Source organism: Anas acuta, chromosome 13, assembly GCF_963932015.1.
Source record: "Anas acuta chromosome 13, bAnaAcu1.1, whole genome shotgun sequence".
NCBI lineage: Eukaryota > Metazoa > Chordata > Aves > Anseriformes > Anatidae > Anas > Anas acuta.
Genome location: NC_088991.1, coordinates 12799479 through 12824611, shown reverse-complemented (window position 1 = coordinate 12824611; position 25133 = coordinate 12799479). Strand labels below are relative to the sequence as shown.

The following is a 25133-nucleotide window of genomic DNA, read 5'->3' as shown; positions in this document are numbered from 1 at the left end:
TTAATTAATAATAATAATGTAAATCATTATTTTTTTTCTGGAATTTTTGGGAGCCTGTGCTGGGCTCCTTTAAGGTGCTGCTGCTAGTCTTCTCCCAGGGGTCCAGTTCAGCCTGTAAATATTCCTCATTCCAGCACCCTTCCAGACCTGGGCGTTATATTTGTTACTGCATCTAAAGCAAGTTCTGAGCTGGGTAACTGGTGATTTCTGCTCCTCTGGCAGCCCAGGCCTGCACTGCTGTAGTATCCCCCCAGCTCAGAGATTTAGGGACATGGTAACAACCACCTCCTCCTGGAGGTGCTTCTTTTATCTGTGTTTTAGTGGAGTCAGGCCTTGGTTTAGTATGGTGGGTACCCTGGGCTCTCACTGAATGAGGAGTTTGCAAGATCAAGCCCTTGTAGAAAGGCTGATCATATATTCCACCTGTGTCAAGACCTCCACTGAAAAACAGCATGTAAAAATATTTCCAGGAGAGATTAAAAAGGCCTAATCTACATCAGCTGAAGCAAACATCCTTCTCTAGACTGTGCTGGGCAGAAGTGCAAATGGGAGGCACTTGTGTGCAATTATGACCAAGCTACAACTCTTCTTATGACAGCCTCAGAGTCCCATCAGGATTACAGCATGGGGCTGCTATGTGATTTTATGTTTATTTATATGCATAGGGCTTGATTTAAGTACAGCAGCTCAGCAGCAAAACTACCATTGATTTATAGTGTGGGCAAGAGGTTGCAGTGAGATACACTCTGTGACATGTGGATTTGCAGCCTAAACAGAAAGTAGAAGGAAGGGAGCTGATCTGCATGGTTGCAGGTATCTAGCAGCTAGTATATGATACCTACTTATCTCATTATGTATAATAGATCTTTTAAAAGTTTGATCACAGTGTCCTGATCATATTTTTTTCAAAGAATGTTCATTAATTGTTTTTTTTGTTTGTTTTGTTTGTTTGTTTGTTTTTTGTTTTTTCCTTGCACCCATTTGCTACTTTAAAGTAAAAAAAAAAAAAAAAAAAAAAGCATTACAGCTCTTTTACTTTAAGTAATGGCAATCTGTGCCTCATACATTATTGCATGCTACTATTTTTTCGCAGTGAGCTATTTTTTTTCTTATTTTAGTATCTCCTGATCTTTGTACAGTTAATTCCCTTGTCACTACGCCATATAAGTACTGACCTCAGAATTTTAGAATAGCCTTGGAAAAAATACAGTAGCTTAATTCACATCACCAATGCTAAAGTCTCTGTGCATTTCCATGATAAAAACCCAGTTGCAGCAAGCTGGACTATACAGATTGGTGCAGATGTGTTCAGCTTTCAGGAGGGAATTTATTCTTAGAAACTGGGTCAAAGAATTTGGTTTGGCAGGCATGACCCAAAGTAGCTCTGGTAAAAACAGAAAATTTGCAAGGCAGCTCATTAACTTAAAGATTTAGTTTTAAAAATGCTTTATTTTAAAAGTATGAATAAATGTTCATTAGCTAAGTTATCTAAAGGTGAACTATATAGGTGGAGTAAATAAAGGGGAACTGTCTAGAAGCCAGAAAACAAAGAAAACTGGTGTACATATTTTTTTTTAATATTCTTTTCCTGTCTTGCTTCCTTAACTCTTCAAAGTGTTAGCAAAATTGGATCTTTCTCAATATTGTATGTCTTTCATGCAGTTAGCTTTGATGCTGGAGAAAATGAGCTATAAATTATGCTTCTGGCTGATGGAGATGGGCTCTGAGGCTCCATGGATGCAGACCTTCATGAGACAACTGTTCAGAAGACCTAAAAATAAACACTCAAGTTCAAATCCTGAAGTTCTTTGCTTTCTTCTTGCCTTGCTCAAAGAGATCTCCAGGGCATCTGTAGGTAATATGAAGGCACAGCGGGGGTTCCTGGGTGGCTTGTTTTCCCCTTCACAAAGAGAGCAACATGACCACAAAAATCCTGTTCTGCTTGCATGCCTTCCCAGTGTCTTTTTCAACATGTCAGTGGTTCTTAATGATCCTGGATCTGCTTGTTTGAGAGTATAGTAATTGGGCTATTCCTCTGAGATGTTCAAGTACACAACATTTGTGAACACTTGTCAATTAACTTTTTCCTTTCAAGAACTAATGACTCTAAATAACACCTTGAGCACTGCACTGCATCATTTCCCTGCCAGAACAGGGGGCTTGCACTCAGCACGGCTCTAGATCTGCAAATATACCTGCTAAGATTAAGTTTGCAATGCTAAGCTTTAAAACCATCAATATTTATACAGCAAGCAGAATTCATATCAAACCTGTCAGGCAGAATCTGTCACTGTGGTGTTTCTAAAAGGTTAGCAGCCTCAAGGTGTCTGTTTTTCACTTATAAACAGGTTCTAAGATGAATCGCTTTACAATTTGAGTCTTAGTCTACGAGTAAACTGCCTGATTCATCATTGAATTAATACCTTTGCTTGGGTCCATCCACAGGTGCTGCTCCAGCATACATGATGAATAACAATCTGAATGATGAAGAAGATAAGCAGGAAATATTTCCACATCAGAGAAAATGTCTGACTTGTTAGACTGTCATTTAAAGAAATTTCCATATAGAAAACAAATTTTCACAGGGCAGAACTGCACTCAGCAATGCGGTCTGTATTCTGCAGAATGTTCTCTTCACATCAGGTACAGTGGGGAGCCTGGGGAAAAGCACTGGTTCCTCTTTTAATATACTGAAAATATTTCTTGAACGTTGCTTCAACCATTATTGAAACTGCAACTGTTTCTCCACCCCTCCCTGCATGTGCTCTCTTTCCCCAAAACTGGGCTGAGGAGTTGAGGAGTGGAGTTATTAGAGCCTTTAGGAAATAAATAAATAAATAAAGCAAACCACCACCACCACCAAAAAAAAAAAAAAAAAAAAAAAAAAGGCCAGAAATGGGCCTTTGCACTTGCCAAATCAAAAGGGAAGATTCATAGTAAAATAAGTGGCATGTCAGAGGAGCAAGATCTAGTATGCTGCAGGTGTTAAACACTACTTCTCTCCTGAAGCAGTATTATGTGATAGACACAATGTCAAGGAGGAGGTTACTGAAAGTTTACAGAGAACCACATAACCTGGAGAATGTCCTTTTAGTTCCTGTCATCCTTGACAAGCACTTTCATCTCACTGCTCAGCATCCCTGCTCCTGCAGGAATGCCTGTCTCTTTTCTTTCATATTGAGACATGCAAACAAGGGAAGGGAAATTTTTCCTGTTGTATACACGTTATGTGAGAAGGGGAAAACCATACCGGAGATTTATTTTGGAGAGCAGAGTCACTCAGTCAGCTCATGCCTCCCCCACCCAATTCCCCTATTGCTGCTGCAGCTGCTTGCTGCTGTGTGCAGGCAGTAGGTTCGTGTGCAGGTGCTCTCCAAGTAACGCAGGTGATGCTTCTGGCCATTTACTGTTTAATTTTGCAGTTTGGGCTTTGCTTGAGCTTGTAACAGAAGTTATTAACCAATTGTGTTATCAGTGTCACCCAAGAGTTTCCAGCCTCATGCAATAATCTATCATAAAGGCAGACTGCTACCAACCCAACACAAAATAAAGACCCTCGGGTTGCTGAAAGTAATTGATATAAGCTGTGACTGTGGGCAAGAGGAATTCTTGCAAAGGAGTATCAGACTCCTCTGCAGCTCACACATGATATGGCATTGAAATGACTACTTTAGTAAACCACAGATAGGGGAGCTGCAAATGTCCCAAAGCTTTTTTCTGCTCCAGAATCAGGGTGAGCAGGTGGCCAGTGGCCTCTGGTGCAGGCGCAATGTTTTCGCTGACCCCTAGGAGGGGCATGTACATGCGCCAGGTCCCTACTACTGGAGCAAACTTCGGGCTTGCTCTCTTATTCACTCTCTCTTCTGTGTGAGTGGAAAATGAAGAAAACATTGAAAAAACAACCATGGCATTAACACTTGATACGTTATGTAAGTGCTACCTTTCCTTTGTATTCTGTCTGTTCTGTTACATAATTTCTTATTATTATTATTATTATTTATTTTTTCCTTACTGGCCTACTAAAAACATGCTTTTCCTCCTAATTGGAAATTAGTTGTACAGTAGAAGTATTTACTGAGGCATGGAAACCTTGATCCATTTCCTGTTTGAATCAATAGAAAGGTTGCTATTGATTTCAGTGCTGTTTATTTTTACTATTTTTTTTTGAGATAGGCACAATGTTTTATCCATTTTTCAGCTGATGAATTCCCTGCTGATGGGTGCTTTGTCAAGGTTAATGGTCATGACTTCTGTGTCTTTTGGTGAGGAATAAGAGCATAACAGAGGAAAAGTGGTAATTTCATAAACTGGAAATATGCCATTGGAATACGAAAATAGGTATTACAGTTGGTAAATAGCATTGCTTTATCTTGAACAGGTACAATTGTTGAACTCTTGGCATTTTTTATCTACGGTGTAAAAGCTGACAATTTTTTTAAAATCTGATGCAACATGACATTTGTGTCACATCTGATCTGCTTGCATTGGTTTATGGTATGTCAGCTGATGTGATGTAACCAGACATAGCCTAATAGCTAGTGATGTGCAAAACAGGCTTTTTTCTTTTTTCTTTTTTTCCCCTTCCCTTTCTGTGCTAGGAATAGTTTAAGATATCACAAAAAGCAAAATAATCTTTGACATTATGAATGTGACATCGTCACGTTATCAAGGGACAGTGACTGTAAACAGGTCACACATAACACAACTGTTATGTGTGACCCCATAATGTTACCCATCTAAACAGGGAGCTCAGCTTCATCTTCAGAAAAGAGAATGAAGTACATGAAATCCCGTTAATGATTTTGTTGATTCCCTGTTTTCAGGGGACAACTTCAGTTGTTATCAAGGTGGTGATGCCTGGTGGATTAATTCCGTGAGTACATGTTATTTGGATGTTCATCTGAGCTTGGTAGGGCTCTTTCAGGCTAGTGAGTGTGGAAAGATGGTAATCGTGCAAAGGGACCACATCACTGAATAAGAGAGATGAAGCAAAAATCTGCAGGGAGATTCAGACCAGCCATTCACCACACCCTGCCTCAAAGGTCACATATTTTGTCAATATTCCACTTTCTGCAAGATGCAATACTGGTGGTGGAAAGACCTTTAAGCAGGTTCTATGTGTACAACACCAGGTGATGTGTTTATAGCTGCATGATTTTAAAAATAAATAAAAAATTAAAAAGGCTAGAAGAGGTATTTGTTATGGACGTGGTGGGCTAAATATGTTATATTTTTATGAAAGGCTTCTTATGAAAACTTAAAGAAAATAAGTCTGTCTGCTTTTCTGTAGCAAGCCAGTCCTTGTAATCATACAAATTGACATCCAGACCACCACAGATGCAGAAGTAAACTGACCCAGGGCTGCCAACACAAAACAAGATGAACCTTTTCACTCAGTGAAGCACTGTGGGAACCTGTTTCCACCTGCACAAAAACAATGCCTGTACTTTGCTCTTGGTGTATGGTGAGGAAGGAGTGGCTCTTGTTTACACTAGACAACACTCAGTCTTGCTGCAGGATAAATTTACTGCTAAATGTGGTGGAGACAAGGATTTAAATAGGTGCCATCAGATATGGTATCCAAACCCAAGCAGGGAGATTGTCACAGCTGTTCCTTTGCTCAGCATTGTTATCATAAATTGATTGCATCTAAGTCCATCTGCAGCACTGTCACCAGCACTCTCCTGGACAGTTTCATCTGCTAAGCATCTGGCTTTCTTTCATAAATGATAATGATATTTTATTAGGCTAGCAAAAGGTACTTGATAAAACCAGTCTTAGCAGTGGGTTAGGGAAATAAAATAAACTAAAAACATCAGGTTTGCTGGGAACTTCATGCACAGGCAATTTAAAGCAGTGTGCATGACCAGAGGGGCCCTGATTGGGACTGGTCCAGCCCAGAGACAGTGAGGAAGGTGGGAGCATTCACACCCTACCTGCTCCACCAAGACCGTGCCATGGTTGGAGCTGCTTTGCACAAGCACAGTCTGGCAGGGCCCCAGAGCAACTCTTCTTTGCACACACAGCTTAGCAAAGGCAGGGGAAACTGCTCAGCAACAGGACACTGAGGCGCGGAGACCTGCTCAATTCACTCGCCTCTGTGCACTGTGGTCAGAATTTGAATCTGGATTTCCTAAAGCTGGTATCATCCCTCTCCCAAAATCTGCAAAGAACATGGCAGAGACAAATCTTTTCTTCTTTCTGCCCTGACTTAAGCTGAACACACATTTACAAGCTAAAAGCCAGCTAGAGGGAAGTAAACTTTATTAGTGGTGCTGATCTGATTAGGCTGGCAGCAGAACACAGACAAACACAAGCCCTTCCCACCAGTCATTATTATGTCAGAAAAATCTCTGTGACACTGTAAAGGTCCTTTGAATTTTGGCTAGTTGCTTTCCCAGAACAAGCCAGTGATTCATTTCTATATACTGCTCATTATTTTTTCAATTTAGAAAGTTACAGGAATTGTTGTGATAACATTTAAATGGCAAGAGGTGGCTGACCTGTGCCAGTAGTGGTCTAAGAGTCCTGTTCAACCCACTGGCAGTTAAGGAGGACTGATTATCTGCACTGCTCAGCTGTTACAAGATCACTTCTATAACTTTCTCCTAGGGATATATTTTCTTCCCTGACACTATCTTGTGCTTTCTGGAACTCCAGCAACTCTGATGTGTAGATGCAATTTGTTCATGGTAAGGCTTGTAGCATGCTGCTAAATGAATTGACAAGTTCTGATTTCCCCTTACTGAGAAAATCCCCACTGCTTTGAGCTGGCTGCTAAGCAGCATGTGCAGGGTATAACCAACATAGGGTTTGGAAATTATGAACACTGATTGGCTATGTATGCTTAGTAAACAGTTATAAACTTTTTGGTAATGATAGTAAAAGGTTCTGACAACTGTGGTTTTCTGCTTTCTTGGCCATTTACAAGAATACAAACATCTCCTTCCATGATTTCTCCTTGCAATATTCATATCTGCTAAAACAGATAATGAAGCTATAAATCTGTATACCTACTTTGCCTGATATCTATGGCTAGTTTCCTATGGGGACGAAGTTCACCCCTCCAGAGAACAGTGCAAAGACACCATCTCCCAGCAAGATAATATATGGTGAGGTAGACAAAGGCTTTGAAAACTCCTTGAAAGGAAGAGAGGATTCACTTAGGGCTCCTCCTCATTACTGTTCATTGTTTCTCTTTGTAATGTCTTTAATATATGAACATTTGTAAGTATTGGTTCTCTAGTTTCATGTGTTACATGCACTAGGGAGAAGGGGGAACAACATCTTCAGTGCCAAGAGAGCTTGCCACTCTGTGACTAAGCTCAAAATATTATGTTAACTACGGAGAATAAATAGTAGATAGCAGTTGCCCCTTACAATTGTTGTTGGGAACAGTGCCTTTTCTATGCTCAAAACTGCCAAAATATTGCACAAGAAATATGTTCCGCAGTCATCCATTTTCTGAGCTCTCAAAGCCTTGGCAAAATAAGTATCCATGGTAATTTTGGTCCACAGCTCCTTTGCAGACAATGCAACAGCAGTGGAGCAACTGCATGCTGAACATGGCATTTAAAACAGTAAAAAAACATTGTATCTATGCAGAAAGCCTACTGCCAGACCATACTGACCGTAAGGGTTTCTGGGATCAGTGACCTGATTATTCTAAGCCTCTTCTTTAAATTTCAATTTTGGATCCCTCCACTGAACCCTGGGATTAATCCAGTGGCTGAATCTTTGAATGCATTCCTATTGCAAATGGGGCTGGGACCTCCCAAGACTCTGAGCAATTAAAACTCTTCTGATTTTGCTTCAAATTCAATGATGTATTTTTATAAGCTGTAAGATGCTGGGCATAATATATGAGAACTGAGTACTTGGAGGGAGGGAAAAAGGAAGGAGCAATTGGAAAAGGTCTTTATTAAAATTTTAGTCAGAATTTAGTAAAAAGAGGCTTATTCTATGTGAAATGAGAGGTGTCAAAGCATAGTACCTGGAACACTATTTTAAAAAAAAAAAAAAAAAAACAACAGACCAGTGTGCTTAATACCACTTCTGCTGCACCAGAAGTGTAGTGAGTGAGTTCAAACCAACCTCACTGTCCCCCTTCTCTGCAGGCTGCAGATGGCAAATGTTTGGAGGGAGTTTCTTTGGGCCCCATGCCATCAACATGCTGCTCCAATGCTAGGCACAATTATGAGGCTGTAGTTTCAAATTACATTGTTATTCTGAGCATCTAGAAATCTATGGAAACCAGACTGAGATTTCAGATTCCCAAGTCCATAAATTCTTCCATTGTCAATGTTGTTGTTTTTTTTTTAGACCCAAGTCATTTTGGGTAACGAAAAAAGATGTGCCTCTGTATCTATAAGTCTCTTATGTTGTTATGAAATCCTGCTTGCATGCTACATGCTCCTCCAAAATGCTCTTGCAGTTTATGTTCATTGTAGTGTGTTTTGCAAAAAATATTCCCTGTCATTTTCCTTTGTGCTGAATCTGGCAATATTAGCTATTTCACTCTACAGCCCTAGTTAGAAAGCTGTGAATTTCTTTTCTTCTGTGATTTTCTCCACTGTGTTTTTCATCTCATCACTGAAATGGAAATATTTTACTAGTTAAATGGAGAAAAAAAGTGTGTAAGGCAGATGCTGTTTCATCATCTGGCTAACACAGAGATCCTCAGCATGCAGAATGGTGGTTTACTGCAGTAAATTAAGTGCACAAACTCTTGATGTGGAAGAAATGATTTCTGAATTCCCTCTGAAACCTCATTTCTTCTGTAGCATGATGAGTTAATGAAGAAAATTACAATTTAGTGTCTGTTAGTGCTATAGAGAAACTTACTCTGCCTCTCAAAAGTAGCTTTTTATTATTTGCTGTTATTTTAAACTCCTTTGGACACGATTTGGAAACAGCAGCTGTGATCATTCCTGCAGCTGAAACTTTCAGCTACCTCTTTGCTGAATGATGTCCTGTAAATGAGAAAGAACCTCAATTTCCACAGGCTAACAGGACCACTGGTTCTTTGATCAGGTTTGTTTTCTTTTAGCACTGGTTAAAAGCATGTGAGAAATGGAGAACAGAAAAGGTAAATAACAGCATCGTGTTTTGGCTGCCCATCAGGAGGATCATCACAGTTGCTTTGGCCTTGTCCCCATCATCCGTACCAATGAAGCAGAGTGAAGGTGGCACATTCCCAGCCATGGAGAGACTGCTCTGTGTGCAGGGTAACCGCAGGACAGGAGCGAGGTGAGAAACACAACCCATGACCTGCACAGTCCATGCTGCAATGTGTCATAGTCTGGTAGCCGATGTGACAAGAATTTGGGGTCTTCCAGTTCGGGGTGAGTCATCCACACCCATCTTTTTCTGTGCAGCTCAGTGCCTGGCCTTTTCAGCTCTTTGGCAAACCACTGCCTCTGGGTTTTGATCTGGCAGAAGCATCTGGTGTCATTCCTCATAAAGATGTGGATGTGTTTCCTGTAATGCTTACAGGAAATGATGGCGCTGAGTTGGTTTGATTTATCCTTAAAGTCAGTAGGTACATCTTATGCCAAACTTTTGTGCCTTCAGCAACTGATGCAGCCAAAGATTTTATTGAAAGGAAGAAGAGGGAAGAAAAAAAAAAAAAAAAAGATTCAACTTAAAAATATAAATTTATTTTATTTCTAGACTAATCTTCTGGAGGTTTTCTTTTTCTCCATAGTGGCAGTCTATAGTGCATTTCTGCTATATCTTTTCCAATTGGGAAACAAATAGATTGCTAAACTGAATATTTCAAAGATTTTTCTTGATTGGCAGTTTGATTTCCTCTGACATATATTGTATAATGCAAGCCTGTCTCAGGAATCAGTATAATCAGCAATTTTGTTATGTTGATCCAGTGTAGCACCAATAGGTGACAGGGATTGCCATTTCCCTTTTCTTAGGCCTGCATGGCTGAGAAAAAAAAAAATGTTCCAGCTCTGCTGCAGATCTCGGAGAGAGAGAGGCTGCTCTCTGAATTCCCTTTTGAGGTAAAACTAAGTCTTTAATGTATACATCTACATGTGAAAACAATAGTGACATTCAAGACAAAGAAAAAAAAAGATTCTATTCTAAAATAAATTATTTATTCAAATCTAAAAAAATATTTCTAAAAAAAGAAAGACGTTTTTTAAATATTTAGAAATGCAGAACATGATGAGATTACGAAATCAGCTGAATAGAAAAACACCATTTCCATAACATATTACACTCAAGAGAGACAATTCTGTCTGCCACTCACATTCCAGCAGTAAGAAATAGTAGATGAACTCCAAAGCATGAAAATGTAAAGTTTTTAGAACAGCAGCAGTTAGGGTTAGGCACCCAGGACTAGGCTGCGCAGGGGGATGCTCTCCCTCTGTGCTGCCCTCTCAGCTCGCACCTGCAAGCTAGCTGCATGTGAGCTGGGAAACAGCAAGCCAAGTCACCCGCTTTCTGTTGTGTGTTTTATAGGAACTTTTCTGACCATGTCAGACTATTTTTTTAACCTACCTTTTTATTTATAAATCTTATATTGTATTCTGAGTTAATCTATCAGATTTTCTCTTCAACAGCAAGAACGTTTAGACAATTAGCCCACTGCCAAGGGAAATCTTGGGATCATTGTCATCACCTCTAATGACAACGCTATATTAAGGATGTTTTAGGAATAAGAAATCAATGAAATGGTGGTTTGAAATGACCCAAGGACTTTCCAGCACAGTGATTTAATAATTTAGTGAATAAAAAATAAATCTTAATAAATAGTAGTGGCCTAGAACAAAATCTGCCTGAAGGAATTTTCCAATATTACTTTTATTTGCTTGTCATAATACGTTTCAGCTACTTTTTCCTTTTTTCTGTTCCATATATTATATTAAAGATGAAGGGAAGTTTCCTATTCTATCTAAGCTTTCTTTCTTTTCATGAGACTTCTTTCCTCATTAGTTAACTAGAAATATATTAAAATACAAATATTTAATAAACTGACAGAACAATTTAAGCCAAGTTTCAAAGTGGTTCTTCTAACTGTAGGTGGGTGCCTGGAGAAGCAACAAGGAGAAAATCCCTTACTTTGAGACGTGTTTAAATTTTTCTTTCTTCTTTTGTGCAGAGAGGAACCTTGTGATCTCACTCTTTTGTAAAGTAAATCTTCGTCAGATTAAATATGAAGATCCCTATCAGAAGGCACTTGGCTTTGACAAGCCTGACAGAGTCCTATGTATCCTATGGTAATGGCTGGCACTGAAATGAAAAGGACTTGGATAATGAATAAAGAATATTTTAGTAGCATGACTCATAAGTAATACAAAGGCATCTCTGGCAATGTCTGTACTAATTACAGACCAGTTGCTATGTTGTTACAATCATGGATATTAAGTGTGTGGGATGCTGAAATGTGTGGGCATTCTGCTAAGCTTGATCTCAGTTCCCTGCAACTAAAATCCTGTCTGTCCCAGCTGGAAAGTGGGCAATGTATGTAGGTGCCTAAATCCGGGCTGACGGTGACTAAATGTGTTTCTTTTTTGTTGTTTGTTTGTTCCTGTCAGTCACAAACTTTCTGAGCTGTCAGAAAATGTGAAGGTGATTACATACAGTCGAATTTAACAGCTGACAGTCCTGTTGCAGGTTGGTGCTCTGGGTTCTTACCTCATTGCACAGCACTGCCACCATGCAGCATTTCCAGATCGTTTTGGTCAAAGGGTGAGAGAAGCAACATTTACTAGCCATGTTCTCTTGGCTCTATGCAGGCAGATGTTTGTTTCACTTCCAGGGTTTCAGAGCATGAGATAACATGGGCCGTTGTTTGTGGCTTTGAAACACAGACTCGGGTTCAAAAGGCAGGTAGTAAATCTTGGATGGGCAACTTGAAGCTGCTGGATGGGAACGAGTGCAATGGGACAGCTTGCTGAGTGGCTGCCTCTCTAAAGGATGGGCTTCCTAGTGTGGTTAGAGAGGGATGGGCTTGTGCAGTGAGATGTCAAAGTGACTCAAACCTGCAATTTAGTGAACTCAGATCCAGGTGTGGAATTTGTTCCAGTCTCCATTTCAATGGTAAATGAACTGGAAAATTACCTAAGCTCAATTTTCTCTTTCCTTCAAGGTTCTATCTTCCTAGGTCTGGGTGATTATTTCCCTGAGTGTCATCTTCCCTTGCCCATTCCTGATCTCTCTGTCATTCAGACTTGGAGGGTTTCTTCCTCCCTCTTCTGAAAATGAGGGACTCTCTGTTCATTTTCCACATGCTTTAGGGATGTGAAACAAAATATATGAATGCACAGGATAGTGCTCAAAAGCTGTCCTGTCTTGACAATACTATGGGAGTCTTAGAGGTGAAGATTTTTGTACTTAAGTGGTGTGCAGTGAGGAAGGCGGTCCCTGTGCTGGGAAACCTGTGCACAGAAAATACATCTATGGCTATTAACTATCCGTGGCTACCATAAGATAATGTTTTAAAATCATCTGAAGCATGCCAGAAAGCTAAAAGCTTGCAGACTACATCGGGTAAGGAGAATAAAAGATGTATGTATGATTTGGGGAAATGGGAGGAAGGGAGGTTTTGTTTTTGGATTAATGTCTTCAGTAACAGAGCGCAGAGACAGGAAAGAAAATTCCTGTTGTACTGTGACCACCTTCTCTAATCACACTAATGGGGCTGTAATGAAAATAACATTTAGCCTGTCATTACTCCCCATGTGATGCTCCCCTAGATTCCCTACTTTGTTGCCAACATTCAGGCTAACAAAACCAGGGATATTTTTCAAACATCTCGGTTGTAATAAAGAGAACAAGCTGTCAGCAGACTTCGCTAGAATGCATTTGCTTTGGCATCAACTCTCACATGCTGTATGGTACAGGGTGCCAGCAGAGGCTGAGTTGGAGTATATATACAGAGCTCTGCGGGGCGCAACTTTGCTGCTGCCCAGGGACTGGCGAGGGGACAGGCCCTTAACAGCACAGCATGCTTTGCTGGGTCTCTCCTGCAGCTCTTTAGCACTTTGTGTCTCTTTAAGCCATCGGGGTACTGCAGAGATTCACAGATTATGCTGTGAATAATTCACAATGAAACTGAGAATGTTCCCTCTTCTAATATCTGATCACTGTTTGTGTAAAGTATCCTTCTTATTTGGCAGATTCACTATACCACGGTTTTCAATGCACTTTTTTTTTTTTTAAGTTAACTAGAACATGCTATCTTTGTAAACTCTACTATGAGCACCAACAGCTTGTTAGATCCTCTGCAGGTTGAAGCTGGCATGTACTTCCTTCCTTCACTATTTCCCCTTAAAGGTAGACAAGCTTAGGCCAACCACAAGAATATTTTTCTGCTAGTCCTACAAGCATATCTCAACTATATAGCCAGAAAATCACCATAACTTTTGTTTTTGTTTTAGAAAATGTAATTTCCCATATACAATGAAATGAATATTTGCAACTATGGCAATTACACAGTCTATTATTTAGCTCCCGAATGCATGCACAAAGTATACTGGAGAATGCTTTGCCCAACACCTTAATCAGCAGCTGAATGTAACAAAAGCCCAACTTCATGTGAGCGAATATTCATGTGTTTGCACAATTGAAACTTTTACATTATTAATAATCCTAGGAGCACTTAGAGTATTTCTTTTCTCCCAAAGGCATAATGGAGGTTTCCTGGGACAGTCTCTGGATGTGAAAATTGTGAGCGGTACACAGGCTGTTATTCAGAGAATGGTCTGAACAGGAGGTAAGGTTGCAGTGGGAGCCCATGGGCATGTTGGCACACAGGGACACCCCATGCTCAGCATGGTTTTACCCCGCACATCTACTGCCTGCCCACAGGCAGCAGCCTGGTACCTTCACCTGCAGCTGAGGGTTCTCTGCTGTTACTCTGGCTCTGCCAGAGGTAATGAAAACTCTCAATTTCTTGCAATGGGCCAGTGTAATTTGTGCAATGTGCAGAGTTACTCACAGTGGCATTTCCAGGAGGCTGTAATCAGGGAGAGTTTTAAAAACATCAGGAGCACTGCCAAAGCAGGGGCCACGGCAAGAAATGAACCAAGGGAGCAAGGAGAGAAGGGGAGGAGCTGTTCCCACTCACAGGTGGCCCCGTGACATCCCAGTTTCCACTTTTAAGGAGTAAAAAGCTAGCCAGGAGGAAGCAGCAGGGCTCCCACTCCCCAGGAGATAGGGACATGCTTGTTTTGCCTAAATGCTGGTGGTTCCTTGTAGTGCCTACAATATATGGGGGCTTGGGAGAGCTGTCAGAACCTGATCCTTTTTGCTGCTGTGAATCCTGGTGAAGGTGAGCAGCAAATGCACCCCAGTGCCAGGGTGATGTTGGGGTATGATTCTTTGATAACCTCATTGGCTGAAGCCTGTCCCTATTTTGCAGACTGAACTGTTTCCAACCCCTCATACAGGGTGTGCAGAAGCAGGATGGATGTTGTTTTTGCATGGGCAGTGCTCTGCAAAAAGCTGCATAACAAGGACAGGTGTTAATAACAGCTGCATTGCCCCTGTCCCTCCCATATTGTGCGCTTCCCCTGCAGCTCTGCAGCACAACCCCTGCTGGTGCCAGGGATGGCTTGCTGACAGCTCCATCATAGGCCAGAAGAAATCCAAGTTGTCACAATGAGAAGAATGCACAAACATAGAGATCTGGATAACCAGATATAGGCTGCAGAGAATTTGCCTTATGTATTACTTGAGAAGGTTAACAGTGGCAATAACACATAGCCCTGCAGGCAGCAAAGTGTTATTTCAATAAACAGACAAATGTCCTGGTGTCCCCATCCAGGAATGTCTTGAAACATCTTTGGATACCAACACTGTCAGACAAGGTCAGAGCACTGGGGGAGGAATGAGCTCTTCCACCACATGTTCAGTAAATGGGTGGACAGCTGTGCCTGCACACCTGCTCAGCTGCTGCTTGTGCTCACACTCCAGGACTGGATGTCCCACAAGAGGCTGTGCCAACCAGGTCTCCTTCACATGTCGTGGCACTGCTGCCACATAACTCTTGTTGAGTGGGCTCTGTCAAACATTACTGTACTTAAATAAGGAAAGGCAGTAACCAAGCTCCAGTAATTGCATTCACTCTCCTAGTAAAGTTTTAAAGGCTTATTAGTGAGAGTTATGCAACCTACACCCTAAAGCAGCCTGCAAGAATTATCTTTTTGCACATAAAAGCGTAATATCTATTCATTGTATGTCGGTGTGGTGTGGGTTGAATAGCAACTGCCCATTGTGCTCTGTAGTGTGCTTGTGTTTGACTTTCATCATGAGGTGAGAGCAGATCCTACCTTAAATATTCACGAAGAAATGTCAGCATAGATGAAGCAATACAGGGGGAGGGATAGAGGTGGGCTTGCATAAATCATTTATGGCCATGAGGCATGAATAACTTATTCTGGCCACATCAATCTCAACAATATTAGTTTAATAATGTGATGCAGATCTTGTAATTAATGGTAACCTGTAAATAAAACAAGCAATTCTTGTTAAGAACATATTGGGTTGGGAAACCTGGCTGACAGCTTACAATTTTAAGAATTGTCATGGGACTTGTATTAATTAACCCTCTGGGGAGAATTCTTCCTATTGCAAGCTCCATTAAAATTTGTTTTCAGAAATTAAGGACCTTCACTGCTGCTGAGAGCAAGAGCCCAGCTGCCTGTCTCTGAGTAATTTGGAATCTCATAATTTCAGAAATATTTGAAAAACCTGAGTACCCAGGATAAGATAGAGCAGCCTTGAAAGATGATACTTTTTCCAGCCAAAGGTGAATTTTGTATTCCTTCCATGCACTGTGCAGCTGTACTGGTGATGGCACTCAAGGACTTTAAGGGGACAGATATATTAGCTTAAAAAAAACTCTTGAAAGATGTTTTCTGAGGACTTTGAAATTCTTTATAGATTCATGTCTGCCTTTGCTTTCTGCAGCCACCTTTAATTCTGAACTGCTGGCTCAGCTTGCTTTACAATTGCCTTTGGCATGCTACAGATGTGTGCAGCTGCATTGATGACTGTGGAACTTTCTTGTTCCCAGGTAAGTTGTTCACACTCTTAACAGGCTGCCGAGCTGCCCCACCGTCCTCCTCCATGTGCTGCCTCCTGGGGTGGCTGTGTGGGTCTGGGTACAGTTTTTGCATCTGAGAGCAGCTTGATGTACACAAATTATTTTTGCTATTTTGCACTGGATAATATCAGATACTTGCATGATCTCTTTGCTTAAATCACTGCTAACCTAATGTGGTGAATATTCCTTCCCTTCTTTTCTTGCCTGCAGGATTTGATATAATGATTTCTATTGCCACAACCATTGCATATGACTTCACTTATGAGGCTTTCTCCATTACCACATTTTTGTCAATGTACTAACAAGTCTCCTTTTCTAGTTTATCTCCCCTTCTATACTTTTTCAGGTATTGTATTGTGCTTTGTGATGTGCTAAGAGGCTTATACTTTTAAGCATTCCTTATCAGGAAACTGAAAAATCAGTTTCTTTTTGGCCTCTCTTTGACTCTGTATCTACAGTGTAAACTTTCCACTAACATAACATATACCATGGCTGTTGTGGCCTGGTTTGTCACACTGCCCTTCATAGGCAATGTGTTAATGGCACACGGATAAAGAAGGCAAAAAGATGTCTAGTCTTAGCACAGCACACAGTTGTGGTGTGTAGCAGAATTAGACACATAGTGCCATTCCCTGTCTCCTCTGTGGGAGATCATGACTGGAAAACCAAGAAGGCAACAATGCTGCAACTATGCTCCATGGGCTCTGCACCAATCCATCTGCAACACATTAAAAGGAAACAACTGTTGATGCTTAGACCAGTGGTTGTATGTCCTAGGTAACCAAAATTAGTTGAAGAAATTAATACTGAAAGAACAAAGGAGTCACATCAGTGTTTTATACAGTGCTCCCTTTAGAGGGAGCAGGTTGGCTTGTGGGATGAATAACACTGGTACTGGGCCAAAAATTCAGCCTGGGGACACGAGTAGGAAGTTAGTTGTTCTGTACTAAGAGATGTCATTAGAGAACCACTTCTGTCTCTAACGTTTGTTGGCATGGAGAATCTGAGCTGCCAGGTGTCATAATAAACTACAAATGATAGTCATCATCAAGAAAAAATGTCTTGAAGATACCAGGCTTACGTCTCAACTAGTGAGACATCTGAAAAAAAAGGCACGTGTATTTAAGAACAATGCTTTGATATTTTGTACTACCTGGGATAATTTTATCAGAGAGGGATTTATGCGGTGATGCATTACATTAGCCTAGTGCTGTGCAAAACATACAGAAATTAGTGATGGATTAGATTTCAGAAAGCTTATAAAAAGTGTCTTGCAAGACCTTTAACCTTCATAGCTGAGGAATCCATTAAAATAAGTATTGAAGTAATCCTTGGCTGGTACTGTAGTAAGAAATATGCTAGTGATTAATGGGTTTGGGTTAATTTCTTAACACATTTCAAAACATATCCCTGTTAATGGCAAACACAAGACCTCACTCTGCTGTAAGAAAATTTGGATGTGGAATTGAGAAAGTTGCATGTGTTTTCTGAGCTGCACAAAAACTTCACTAAGGACTGGACACTGTCAAAGCCCTTCCCATCTTCCCTTCTGTCTGCATTGCAGTTCAGTCCAGGCTTGGTCACTATCAGAAGCCCAAGATGTCTTCTGTGAGGGAGACCACACCACTCAAATTCTTTTGGTTTTGCTTTGTGCAGTTTTTGCTTTATTCAGTTACATCTCATGTACAAAAATTGCCTCAAATGCACTTTGGCTCTGCTCAGAGATGTGCAGTGCCAGCCAGATCCCTGGGCACCACTGTCCCATGCATTGTGTGTCCTGTGTCTGGTCACACAGCCAGAGTTCTTGTGGTGGCAGCACTAGCATTTTACCCTCACACATTTCCCTGGCTGGATCAGGACTCAGTTTTTCCCATGTAGCGGTTTCCTCCGTGTCAGAACAGATTATTCTGCCAGTGCAGTGATCTGACAGTCTTGTCTATGCTGTTTTATGGAGCCTGGCTGCCTAATGTCACCCAGCATAATTTTCAAGGCTGGAAATAGCAGCTTAATGGTGAAAGAGCAAATCTGATTTTCCTGTCGGACACTCATAGCACTGGCAGTGCGTGGGGCTTGGTGACTCCGCAGGGAACAAGATCACTGTGAAAAGATTCATCACCAGTGACGAGTGCTGGAATATATATGTCTGTACAGAAAAACATTGCTAACAGCCTGCATTTTTAGCTTCTGGTAAGAAGCTTAATGCTGCTGCATAAAAGGAATTTCACTCGTAGCGCAAGAAAAATTCACTTCCACTATGAACCTGCCTTGTTCTCTGTAGATCCTTTTGCTGTCATTGTTAAATGCCAGGATTGAAGTCAGGTGGTATGATAGTACCACTTTATATCAGCAGTATTGTATGAAGCCTAGGGAACCAAAGGCTGTTGAGGGTCCTGTGCAGGTTCATGGCTGTGCCAGAGTGAGAGTGTCTGGCTTCTCAGGGCAGCTCTCATTGCTGTCCCATGCAGTATTAGCCTTCCAGGGACCACAATTATTCAAGGGCAAGAGTTCATCTTCTGCTAAAGGTGTTATATAAGCTAGAAACACATCTCTTCACCGTTTTGCTGGTAGAATTGTTCCATTGTCATTGCTGTTCTGATACGAGTCTTCAATTTGATGTACACATGTATATTTGACACTTGCTTTTTGTTCTTCTTAAAATAAATCTCCAACTCATCCACCCACTTCTGATATGTTACCTGAATTTAAATAGAGAAGTGCTGGTAATTCTAGTTGCTGCCTATTCAGCACAACTCATCGTTTGATGGCATTTTCCATCACTAATCACAAAAGCTAATTGTTTTATCACCACAAGAATTGTGTTAGCTCTGTTGACCAAGGAAGGCCATAACCCTTGGCTGCAGCAGCTGCTGGAATGAATGATGAGACTATTGGTGTGCATCACGTAGCAACTTTGAGAGCTTTCATTGCCTCCCACCTTTCTTTTCCAGATGTCAGGTGTTAGTGAAATGTGCCAGGGTCTCAGACTAGTAATCACATCAATTTGAACAGAGAACAAGCTGTCATAATCCACTGTACTAATGAAAATTATGATGACACCACAACAGATATTCTTGCCAACCTAATCATCTCACACCACCATGGCATAAAGTTATTTAAAGATTAACGTTCTTAGTAGAAAATACAAGCTTAGGAACAATTTCTGCAAGTGATTAAACACCACAGCAAAGTGGAGTTGTATGTAGAATTTAGTAGTTGTTTAGTAAGCAAGCATTCCTCTAAACATCACTGTTATTTCTATTGTATTAGAGAAAAATTCAACAAAGCATGATAGAATAAAAGGGAAGGCCAGAAAAGTGCTGGGAATTCAGTGTGGCTACCACTCAGCATTTCACTAGGAGATATGTAAATGGGAATGTATACTTGGATGCATACCCAATTAACTCATTGAGGATTATGAAGTTTGACTGAAAATGTACTGGAAGGAAAACGATTAAAGAAACCTTCTGAGGAAGGGGACATGATCCAGACTTTCTGTGGTGTGCAAGCTGAGGACCGGTGCAAAGGTAAAAGGGCAGAAGTTCTTGGTCTCCCTATCCCTGACATTCAGCCATCACCACATGCAATAAATACATATATTTACTTCATCATCTTCCGGGGAGAGCGTATAGAACAAAGAATCCACGAAGGTTTATCAGGGGAATAAAGAGCATGAATTCAGATTAGTTTTAGGCAGCTGTAAGAACTAGTTTGTGCAATTTGATCTACTTCAAACTCTATCCCCAGCGGTGACTCATGAAACAGAATGTCAAACTATAGTAAATTCAAGGAATAGATACAGCATTAAAAGACTGAAGGAAAGCCAAAATGAATGTGAAAGTGGGCAGTCAAAAGGAAAAAGAACAGGGTGGCTGGTGAGAGGATGGAGGGAGAACAAAGGGAATCTGAGGCAAGGAGGTGAACTGGGAACATGACAATATGTTGGATTCAACAGAAATCTTCTCATATTTCATTATGTATTCTCTATTAGCTTATTTGAAAGTAATGTTTCTCAGAAGAAATTTGAAAAAGTATTTTGAACGAGGAATGGGAGCTTCAGGCGGGCAACGGGAGAAATCTGTTCAGATCAGTTTCTTCCTGGCTTGTAGACAAGACCAGGGGAATAAACACTTGAAAAATAGTACATTACAACTTGCACTTACCAGTCAGCTAAACATCTATTTTCTATGTCTCTGTGCTGTACAGAAATAAAACATCTCACATCACATTGCAAGTACTTTATCTAGAGAAGGGGTGACCCATGGTCTTGCAAAGGGGCTCTGACAGCACTTATTGCCAGCTTACTGCTAACAGCCCTGCAAATACTCTGAGATGTTTGCAGTCAGCCTATATGCTCTGGGAAGAAATCTAGTCTGATTGCTGAAGGAAATTAGGTGTTTGCAATCAGCAGAGATTTTATTCCCTGTGCTTGTCCCTGGCCACCTTCTAATGAAGTGTGACACCATGGATTTCCATCAGCCAAATTTCACCAGACTATGGGACTTTGTGATGTGTATAGCAAGGAAGACCTGCAAGTCCTGAGGGCACAGCAAATGTAGTTAGGAACGTAACTCTGAAGATATCTCAGCCCTCAGCTCTGCAGAGATTTCTGTAGATCCCTCACACAGAGATGCTCCAACTTTCACTTCACAGTCACTTACTTGTTAATTGCTCCCAAACCTGTGTGTAACTAGCAGTGTAGTACGGATCTGTGTTACCCAGAGAAATCGAAATGGCTGCTGCTGGTTTTAAATGTTAGCCAAATCCAGGCAGATTCAGTGCAGTTTTCTCTGCCTTGCATCCGCTGGAATGTCCAGGTCCAGGGTGCTGATGGTGGCTCTTCTCAGCATTATTCTCAGTCCAAGATGTCTCTCCAAGTAGCAGAAAAATACACAAAGGCAGCTTTGGTGGCTTCAGACCTGCTCAGCTGCGTGCTTTTCAAGTGGCTTGTGGGTACTGAAGGACTGACAGCATGGACATGATAAGCTAAGCGTCTGTATTTATAATGCACAAGGGCTCTTGTTATTGCACAACATACTGAAGCATTTACTGTATATTTCTCTCTATTGATCCAGAATCACTTTATTTCCTTTCCTGGGATTTTATGCCTCTCTTTCAGTCAAGGCAAAAAGAATATATCTTTCCTGTGCAAGAAGGCATTAAATTGTCTGTAAAGTCATTTCACTTACACAAGAGTCTCCAGGAAATTGCATGTGTGCGCCTGGAGTCAGCACTCACAAAGGTGCTAAAGGAGCAGTGGCAGCACAGAGCTGTGCTGCACTTTCTGGGGGAGAGGCAGAGGTCCAGCTTCTCACCTGAAGTGTTGTCTGTCTGGTCTGAGCTCCATTAGACATAGGGAAAAGCTTACCAACCTGCATGGAATATTTTGGAAGAAGTTAAGTGTCAGCACCCGCTTTATGAACTCTCTTGCATGCTGGGAATCTCCCTTCTGGGAAAATCCAAGGAATTAACCAAGAAAGAGAGGAAGGAAATGTTTCAATTTTGAAGAGAACAAGGGAAATGCAAGTTGGAGAAATCTTTCAGAAAAACAGTGGATATATGATAGTGCTCTTCAAGCCCTGTCTAGCATTTTAAATGTAGCTTGCAAGGTTAAAAAAAAAAAAAAAAATAACCACACTGGGAGTGCTGAATCAGTACATTTTACATAGTCCTTTGCACTATGAAGTCTGGATGGTTCCCAAGAGTGAGCAGTCTGGAAATAAAAATGTGTCTGATCAATAAAATGAAATGACTTGAAGAAATCTGAGTTTAGTGCTCTGTAAGTCCTAATTGGCTTTGCAAGTATCAGAGGTAACCTTGCCCTTTGCAGCTTAGCTGTTACAGTGATGTGCAAGGTTGTTGCAAGATAACAGCAGGCAGGGGTGACCCTGGTGCTCCTGACAGCACAGAAGACACAGACCACCAGTGAAATCCACAGTGAGAAGGGCCTGCAAGGTCACAATGTCCCTGTGGCACCTGATGAGTTGAGATTTTTGTACCCTGTTATCTTTCAGTATAACACTGACTCTCTCTACATCAGATGTTGGCTAATACCTATTTGTAGACCTGCATGCCAGCTGTTTCATTTTTTTTCCCCAAAGACATGAGACACAGACACACACATCACTAACATGAGTGAGCTAATAAAAAGGCAAGTATAAGTATTCAAACAGTGTGAGCTATTTAAATACAGAAGTTAAACAAAATCTATCCCAACTGGCTTTCAACCCTCAGCCCCATGATCTAAAAATCAATTGGTTTTTACTTACTGAATGCTAAAAACTCCAGAGGAGAGGCTTCTCTCTTCTCAGTAGTGTATGTGGGCAGAATAAACTTCAGAGGTTTTACAAGGGTTAGTTAACAGAGCCAGGCCAGCAGAGTACAGGCAGCTCCTTCCACAAGACCTCTGGTCACCTCTGGTGTACAGACCTGCACTTTCAGCAGTACCACTACAACATTTGCAGAGTAAAATTCAGAAGGAGTCAGGTTTGAATGTTATTTCCAGCAATGCCCAGCAGCATCCCCAAAGATATGTTTGGAATCACTGCCACAAGATCAACAGAAGCTCCCAGGAGGATTCCCCCACTCCCCTGAGCACAGCAAAGTGGATATGAGCTGGTGGGTGAGAATTGTCTCCTTGGATGCATGCAGCCATGCCACTGTTCAAGTCTGCATATTTAATTGCCTGTATTTTGTAACCTGGCTCTGAAAACTCACTTTGAGCTGAAATGTGACATTACTCCCTTGTAAAGAGAAAATCATGGCCTTGTCCACTTAAAAATTCTGATTATACAAATCCAAAATGAGCTCTGCATATCTAAACACTTTTAAATAAAACACTTGATGTTAGTGAGGAGTGAATGATGACAATTCAGGAAGAGAACGTGAGGGAGCAGCTTTGCAGTTGGCACTCTCCACTGCTGCAGGGAAAGCCGTTGGGATGGTGAGTGCTGATGTGTCCCAGGGCCAGCCACCAAGCCAGACCCCTTTGACAGGGGGAAGACATGAATAATTTTTTTTTCCACCTTCAAGTGAACTTGGTATTGAGCCACTCTTCTGATCAGACTCAACAGGCACTGCTTTGCAGGATGTAATGGGTTCTCTACTAGCATCCAGCCCACCACAGCACCAGGTCCTCACCACCAACCCATCCCGGGGTCTCCAGAGCTGTAAGCACAAAACAAAGGCTAGACTGACCCAGAAATGTGTTGCGTCTAGGGACAGCTCATAGAGTTTCCTAAAAAGCATGCAAGATATACATTTCATTTCCACACGCAGGCCTCCCCAGAACCACTGCAAAGCTGGACTGACCTTCGCACATCTTACTCCCATGGCTGTAAAACCACAGCCTTCAATCAAGTAGTTTCCACAATGGCTCTGCAACTCCTCAAAGAAGCTGGTTGGTGGAAACCTTAAGGTTTTTATTTGATTTGGCAGCAAGTGGCCACAGCTGTGAGATTTGCTAAGCCTTGGGAGAACAGGAATGTCAACAAAGGGATAGAGATCTCTTTTATTTGAAACCCCACCAAAAAAAAAAAAAAAAAGAAAAAAGAAACAAACCAAAAGTAAAGTTTTGTTTTTCTACAGCCCTTGAAATAAATCCTACAACAGCAAAAATATGATAACTAGCAACAGTGGTGCCTAGGGTGGTATGCTACTGTCTAATCTTATGATGTCATGGTAAATAACTAGTGTCACTTCCTTGTAATGTGCTTATTACTTTATCAGGATAAACATTAGAGAATACATCACATTTCTTTATGTTTTTCACCTTCTATTAAATTCTTGGCTGCTTCAGTGAGCCCTCTGCACACAGTTTGACTGAAAACTGGTGATCTGTAACTTTCTACAGTACAATATGATCATTTCTCAAGTCCTGTTCAACTCTACATGTAACTTTTCATGGGCAAAGATGGATGCCATGAGCAAAATACAGGCACAGGCAAAATTTATCTCAATTTATCCTGGACAGAAAAAGTAACTGAGGATACCTTGCTGAAAGCAAAATATACTGCTTGAATGAATTTACAGTAAGTAATAAAATAGAGCAGGGAGAGACCATTTACTGTAGGGGAAGAAGGTAATATATGATGTCAGTAATTCAGTTTAAAATGATGCTATTAAGCAGGTATAAAGGTGATCATCACCTTTTTTTAGGCATTACAGTTATATTTATAAGCCAGTTGATATGTGACATCTAGAGCCACTTCTAATTTCTTCCAGAAGAAACTATATATGTTTTATGTCATTTACAATTCTGGTAGTTCTCACTGCAATAGTGAATGGCCAAGACAAGTCCACATGTGAAGGCAAAGTCTACTGTCCTCAGGACTGGCTTATAACTACAGAAAAGGAAAATGTCTTATATAATCCATAGAGGAGATGCTGAGGCCAGACCACAAGTTAAATCAGCTCATCTGACATTAGTTCTCAGGCTGATGCACAGATGCATCTTCATCCCAACACTGCAGAAACTGAACAAGAAATGTTGTCACAGGCATTACAAGCCAGTGATGCCTAGCCAGTAGCATCCTGTTACAAAACCAAGTTACTTTAGCATAGATTTAAAAGGGAATAATTCTACATAATGAGGCATCTACAGACATCTCATATACATTGGCTCTTTGCAGCTTTGGTCTTGTTTTGGAGAAAGCACTTGGCTTGCCTTTTGGTTTCTCAGCCTATAAGCACTATCCAGCTTACCCTCCACTCCATTTGTCCTGAGAAGTCCCCAGTCCTGAAGAGGTCATTTTGACCCGTTCCCCATATGTCTACTAGGAATTTCTGAATTCTTCTTTTTTGAATGTGGGCATTGGGAATTATACATAATATCTTTGCACAACTGGAATAACACTACCCTGTCCCTACAGGGATAGGCAAGTGCAGAAATGCTGTGATCTTGCCAAATCTTCCTATATCCAATAACATCTGTAGAGTTGCAGCTCCTGAAGGCAGGTGGTTACCTGGGCTTCTCACTGTCTGCTTTGCTTCCTTGAAAAGCTCAGAGGAAAGCCTGGATATATGCGCCCTGAAAACTCAAATCCTAGAGGGAAAAAAAAAAACAACA

General features: G+C 41.0%; 2 long non-coding RNA genes across 5 annotated transcripts; one reads left to right on the top strand and one right to left on the bottom strand.

Annotated features, from left to right (window-relative positions):
- Nucleotides 1-216: 216 nt before the first annotated feature.
- On the top strand, nucleotides 217-17490 carry LOC137863744 (uncharacterized). Of its 3 annotated transcripts, XR_011101106.1 has the most exons (7): nucleotides 217-813; nucleotides 1663-1855; nucleotides 2446-3929; nucleotides 9124-9249; nucleotides 9930-10016; nucleotides 11120-16039; nucleotides 16280-17490. It is a non-coding gene; the product is annotated as an uncharacterized lncRNA (long non-coding RNA). The 3 variants fall into 3 exon arrangements; XR_011101107.1 differs by lacking the exon at nucleotides 16280-17490 and having other exon boundaries at nucleotides 491-813; nucleotides 1663-1851; nucleotides 11120-11301; XR_011101105.1 differs by lacking the exons at nucleotides 9930-10016; nucleotides 16280-17490 and having other exon boundaries at nucleotides 490-813; nucleotides 11120-11301.
- Nucleotides 17491-17595: 105 nt separating this feature from the next.
- Nucleotides 17596-23718, bottom strand: LOC137863745 (uncharacterized). Of its 2 annotated transcripts, none has more exons than XR_011101109.1 (3): nucleotides 23378-23718; nucleotides 22336-23233; nucleotides 17596-21438 (listed from the first exon to the last, which is right to left on the bottom strand). It is a non-coding gene; the product is annotated as an uncharacterized lncRNA (long non-coding RNA). The 2 variants fall into 2 exon arrangements; XR_011101108.1 differs by having other exon boundaries at nucleotides 17760-21438; nucleotides 22336-22515; nucleotides 23378-23709.
- Between the last annotated feature and the right edge of the window lie 1415 nt (nucleotides 23719-25133).